The sequence below is a fragment of the Melospiza melodia genome, unplaced genomic scaffold (genome assembly GCF_035770615.1).
Source record: "Melospiza melodia melodia isolate bMelMel2 unplaced genomic scaffold, bMelMel2.pri scaffold_54, whole genome shotgun sequence".
NCBI lineage: Eukaryota > Metazoa > Chordata > Aves > Passeriformes > Passerellidae > Melospiza > Melospiza melodia.
The window spans coordinates 698,326-704,755 of record NW_026948798.1 but is presented as its reverse complement, the minus strand read 5'-3'; positions in this window follow the sequence as shown (position 1 = coordinate 704,755).

The window sequence follows — 6,430 nt, the reverse complement described above, 5'->3', positions numbered from 1 at the left end:
CCAGCCTGACCCACTTAGTTTTTCAGCAGCCTCTAGGGTATTTCTGTGGTTGAAGTATCCAAAATGCTGTCCCAGAAACTTCAGTGTAGGAGTCCAGCTAGCAGAGGTGGGAGAGCAGTGTTGCGAGTTCCTGGAGGCTGCTGTCTGTGTGACCATGTATTTACTAAATTTGAAAGGATACAAATATGATTCTTGGTAAGAAATCAGCTGGAAACAATTCCTGGTGAACTGTCAGAACAGCCTTTGAACCCACAGTGTTGTCCCTGTGTCCTGAAGCAGCACAAGAGCAGGGCTGGTGCTACTGCCACCACCTTATTCATTTTTACAGTGGAGAATTCCTTTAGCCTGAGCAATAAAACACCTGGCAAACTCCAGCACCCCCACACCTGTCTCTGCTTCTGCTTGGGTTGAGCAGATGGGGTTGAATGCACAGCAGCCATACCTTGAGAATTTGTGAGGCAGTGGATAATTTGGATAAATTTAGGGATAATAGTCAGCCTTTCTGTGGAGAGCATTATTAATAATTGGTTAGCTGAGAAAGGCCACACTGATATAATGCCACTGGTTAAACTGAAGGAGAAAAGTCAGCAGTCAGCAAGCTAAAAGGAAGAGTCAGCAGCGACCTTGCTGCAACATGAGGATAGGGAGTTGAGATTAGTCCTGAATATATCCTAAGAATATGTAGAAAGTATCAAAAGTAGAACCATAGGAATGTAGAAGTAGGCGTAGGTGCTGATATGTAAGCTGACCAATTCTGAGCTCAACGTTTGCAATATGTATGAAGCTCATTATTAACTGTATTTAACCCGCCGTACTGATCAATAAAATCGAGCCTGTGATGATCAAACTGATGTCCTGGTTCCCTTCCGTCGACAAATGGTGGAGAATGCGGGCATAACCGAATCTCTGCCCTTTTTCTCGGATTAAAAGAAAAAGGGATTACGCCACGGTCCGGAAGTTGGGTTTGGGTCCCAGCAGCCGGGACGGTGCCGGAATTTGAAGCACCCTTAAGGTTCACAACTGGGACTTAAGCCAATACGTGTCCGCCGGAGCCTGGAGAGCTGCAACAGCGCGCGCTGATTAATAGGTATGGATAGGCAAGCGGCATATGATTTATTTACCGCCTATTTAGAGCGGCGTGGGATAAAAGGGATAGATTTTAAAAAGGAGTTACCAGGGTTATTAGCTTATGGCCATGCTAAGGGTATCTTTTCTAATCCTCATACAGTTCATGAGTTATCAGAGTGGAGAAAGTTTGGGGAAATATTGTGGGATACAGTACTAGACGATGATAAGTCAGCAAAGAAATTCGGGAAGTTATGGCGGGTGGTGTATAACACGTTACTTCAGCAGGTCTCTGAGAGAAAGGCAGCAGAAAGGGCAACAGAAGCTCATAAGAGGAATATAGGGTATGGTCGTGAAGATGATCCCCTGGCACCCTCTGTAACTAAAGTACTTATGCCTAAGAGTCCCCAGCAAAGTGGTGTGGAGGATTTCTCTATAGGCGCAGTGGAACCGTCTGCACCTTTCCTGTCAGAGGGGGAGGGCGAGTCGGATGGTGGGGGTAGGAGCAAGCCAGCTTTGCCTCCGCCACCAGCTTCAGGCAGGTCGGATGGTGGGAGTAGGGGCAAGCCAGCTTCGCCTCCACCGCCAGCCTTGCCTCCGCCGCTACCCCTCAGTGAGCCGGCTCCGGTTACAGCTTCGGTGGGGGGGTCACCTTCCCCGCCCGAGCCAGCTCCAGCGGGGGGGCTGGTTCCCCCTCGCAGGCTGGCTCCGTGTGAGCCGGCTCCGGTTTCACTGTCAGCTCCAGCGGGGGAGGGGGGGCTCCCGCTTCCCCCGCACGAGCCAGCCTCTGCTTCACTGCCCCCCCCGCGCCAAACCTCGGTGTCTGCATCGAAGCGCCGGCAGCATAGCACCCTTAAAGGGCCAGATCCCATCCCAGGGGCACACCGTGATCCATGGCGGGAGATGGCTAAACAGAGGAGGGAAGCTTGGGCTGCTTTGGCGAAAGAAGTAATGCAAATGGGGGATGGTGAGGCAGTGGAAATAGCTTCTAGTCTTGCATGTCCAGTTACATACACACCACAGTATGATGCACAGGGGAATCTTACGCATAATATAGCAGAATATACTCCCTTAGATTGGAAGCTGTTAACTCAGCTACGTTCTATGGTTAGTCAGTTTGGAGTAAAAAGTGAACCTGTTAAGCAAATGTTAGATTATCTTTTTAATACTCAGGTTTTATGTACTAATGATTTAAGAGGAATAGTTCGGTTGATATTCACTCAGCATCAGCAGTTATTGTTTAATGCACATGACCCATTACATGGAGTAACAGTAAAGGAGCTGATGGGCTTAGAGGCATATTTACGTACAGAGGCACAGATGATATCGGGAGCAGATAAACTTACAGAGTCTATGTGGTTAGTGCGTGCTGCAATAGATATGGTTAAAGAGCCAGGAGGGTTACCGGCTTATATGGGTATTAAGCAAGGAAGGGAAGAATCATTTGGAAATTTTATCGATAGAACAGCTACTGCTATAGATCGGGCTGGTGTTGCAGGGCGCTATTGAAGCAGGTGTGCTTTGCAAAATAGCAATCCAGCAACCCAAAGAGTGTTAGCTACTTTAGGGGCAAATTGGACTATTGAGGAAGCATTAGAGGGAATGGCATTAATGCCAACAGCTTCACAGGCATTTATAGCAGAAGCCTTAAAGGAATTAGGATTAGGGTTGCAAAAGCATAGTCTACTCAAAATCAGGTGTTAGCTGCTCTTGCTCCTCTCCAAAGCGGCTCACTGGCATTCACGTAAAGAGGCTCGAGACCATTCATCAAGTGTTACCGATGCGGCAATGAGGGACAGACACAAGTTACTGCCGTGACATCGGAGACACCAGCTGCTGCCGTGACATCGCTGCTACCTCCTGTCTGCAACCCGCAACAACCGGGAGCCTCGGCTTGGACTTATCAGCAGCAGTAGACGTCACACTAATGACGAACCGGCCTGAGAGGATACCCACTGGAGTAAAGGGTCCTCTTATACTAAATGGACAAACATGTGGAGCATTATTGCTGGGACGTTCCTCTATAACTATGTTGGGATTATTTGTTTTGCCTGGTGTTATCGATGCGGACTTTACAGGGGAAATACAAATTATGGCTTACACCCTTTATCCTCCGATTAAAATTACAAAAGGACAACGCATTGCACAATTGGTACCACTGTCACAAATGACATCGGGAATACAATCATTTACTGAGCAAGCACGGGATGAAAAAGGTTTTGGCTCTACTGGTGTTACACTTTTAACTGTGGATTTACAAAATAGACCAAAACAAAAGGTTGAAATTACCTATGGGCATCAAAGCATAACCCTTTATGGATTATTGGATACAGGAGCAGATACTAGCATCATTTCTCCAGAAGCATGGCCACAACATTGGCCTCTATTTCCCTCATCAAACATGCTCACAGGAGTGGGAGGATTTACATTGGCAAGCAGGTCGCCGTCTTTGTCTGTGTGCATTGAAAATCAACAAATATCTGCTGTGTTTTCAATTGTTCAACTGCCTCCTACAGTTTCCTGCTTAATTGGAAGGGACATTTTAACACAATTGGGAGTGGTGTTAACTAATCAGCACCCTTTGGGGTAATTGCCATTGCTTGGACTTTCCCCATTCCACTCACCTGGAAAACGGATACACCGGTGATGGTTAAGCAATGGCCATTAAAAGGGGAGAGTCTTATGCATGCCCATGAATTGGTACAGGAACAATATACAAAGGGACACCTGCGACTGTCCACAAGCCCTTGGAATACACCTATTTTTGTAATCAAAAAGAAATCAGGGAAATATCGTTTGATACATGATTTGAGGGCTGTAAATGACCAAATGGAACCAATGGGGGCCTTACAGCCTGGTCTTCCAAATCCAGCTATGATTCCAGAACACTGGCCACTTTTAATTATTGACCTAAAGGATTGTTTTTTCACTATTGGCCTGCATCCTGATGACATGAAGAGATTTGCTTTTACTTTACCAGCAATAAACCGTGGGGAACCAGATAAAAGATTTGAATGGACATCTCTTCCGCAGGGCATGCGCAACTCTCCCACTTTATGTCAGCTTTATGTTGATGCAGCATTACAGCCACTACGTCGTAAATGGCCAGCAACTATAATATATCATTACATGGACGATATTTTGTTTGCACAGCAACAGCCATTCTCCTCTTTACAGATTAACACCATTAAAAATACTCTTGCTGCATATTCACTTGTTATTGCTGCAGAGAAAATTCAGACTACAAAGCCCTGGAAATATTTGGGATGGACTTTGACGGATCAAATAGTAATACCACAAAAATTGGAATTACAATTGGACATTAAAACTCTACATGATGCACAGAAGTTGCTGGGAGACTTACAGTGGCTGAAGCCTATTGTGGGAATACCAAATCACTTATTAGAAGCCCTACGGCCTTTGTTAAAAGGTGTGGACCCTACTACTCCTGTACACCTGACAAAGGAGCATCATCTTGCCTTGCAGCAAATTAGTAACTGTGTACAGCAAGGGTATGTGTCTCGTCGACAACTCGACCACCCCATTGACCTTACTATTTGGAATAGCCCTTGCCACTTGCTTGGTGCTCTCTCTTAGTTGCAAAAGAAAACGGGGGAGATACGGGTGTTGGAATGGTTGTCACCACCACTACAGCATAAGAAAACAATATCTTCAAAAATTGAACAATTGGCTGCATTAATCAAAAAGGGGCGTCTCAGAATTCTTGAAGTGGATGGTAGAGAACCTGCTACTATTAGATTACCTATGGAAAAAGAAACCTTGGACTGGTACTTGATAAATTCAAAGAATTTACAAGAAGCATTATTGATGTCACCTGCTAAAGTAGAGACTAGTAAATTAGTGCCTAGAGTTTTGCAATGGATGACAGAATGGAACTGGATTACTCGACCTTTAAGAAAAAAAAACCCCATAGAAGGAGCTATTACAGTTTTTACAGATGCAGGAAAGAAATCAAGGCGTGCTGCTGTTACCTGGCAAGAAAAAGGACAATGGAAGCATCAACTCCTCACAGCAGACCCTGCAGATAGCTTACAAACTTTGGAATTGTTAGCAGTAGTATGGGCGGTGTCCAACTTACAGGAGCCTTTAAATGTGGTCACAGACTCTATGTATGTTGCAGGAGTAGTCAAACGAATAGAGGAAGCAGCAATTAAGGAAGTGAATAATAAACGATTGTATGAGTTACTGATACAGTTAAGGAAGGCTTTACGAGAAAGAAAGGCAGCATATTCTGTGATTCATATTAGGAGCCATAAGTAGTCTGAAGGTTTAGGAGAAGGGAATGAACGTGCAGATAAATTGGTTACCCTACCCTGTTGAAGTGAGGGGAGAACGACCATCCTGTGATGCATCGAACTCGATTTATTGATCGATCAGTCAGCTTAAATAATAGTGTTAACGAACTTCATGCATATTCTGTAATACAGGTTTATGATAGGCTAACAGAGAAAACTCTAACCACACCTTTTGTTTTACTACACCGTTGATTGTTTACACAAAACAAAACCAGTGTTCTCACTGTGATGCGAACGGTTCCCAAAACTTCCACATCTGTTCTCAGGGTGCCATCTTTTCCCAGAGAGAGTGTTACACTTGTTATGAGAAGACTGCCTGAGAACTTTATTGTTTATACAATGATGCCTGAAAGAGTCTAATTGTTTATAGAAGTCAGGCTGGGAACTGCTTCACAGCTACCTGTTACTTTTCTCTCAGTTTCATGGCTTCATGGCCTTTTTCTTCAAGCCATGCCTGAACTAAACTCTCCACACTTCCCCCACTTTTTTCTTTAAGAGAAAGGAGGTTAGTTTGCCAGGTATTCTCTATCATCCTACTAACCATCTTCTGAATACAGCTACAGAAACAAGGTAATATAAGTAAAAGTAATAAGAGTACCCCTAATACCCCTATAGCATATGTTATAAGGTTTCTTAGCCAGGGTCCCAATCCGAAACTTTTCAGCCACTCATCAATACCCAATCCTTCTTCTTCCTTAAGTTTGTTAAAACCTAGCCGTAGCTCTTTTAACTTAGCATGAATAGATACAGAATGATCAGATAAGTTCATGCAACACATTCCTTCAAATTCTTCACACCCATGGCCTTGTGCTAATAATAAAAAATCTATAGCAGCTCTATTTTGTAGAACAGCGTGATTAACACTTTGTACATCTGAAGTTAACATATCTAATATCTGTGAAGTTTTATTCAGTTCACCCTTAGCCCAACACCCTATTTGCTTTGCTAGAGTCAATGCTTTGCTGGCAGCACCCCATGGTAGGAAAGCTGAAACCATCACTTGCTTAAATTTACTCCAGAACCACGGATCTCCTATTTGACTACAGTCT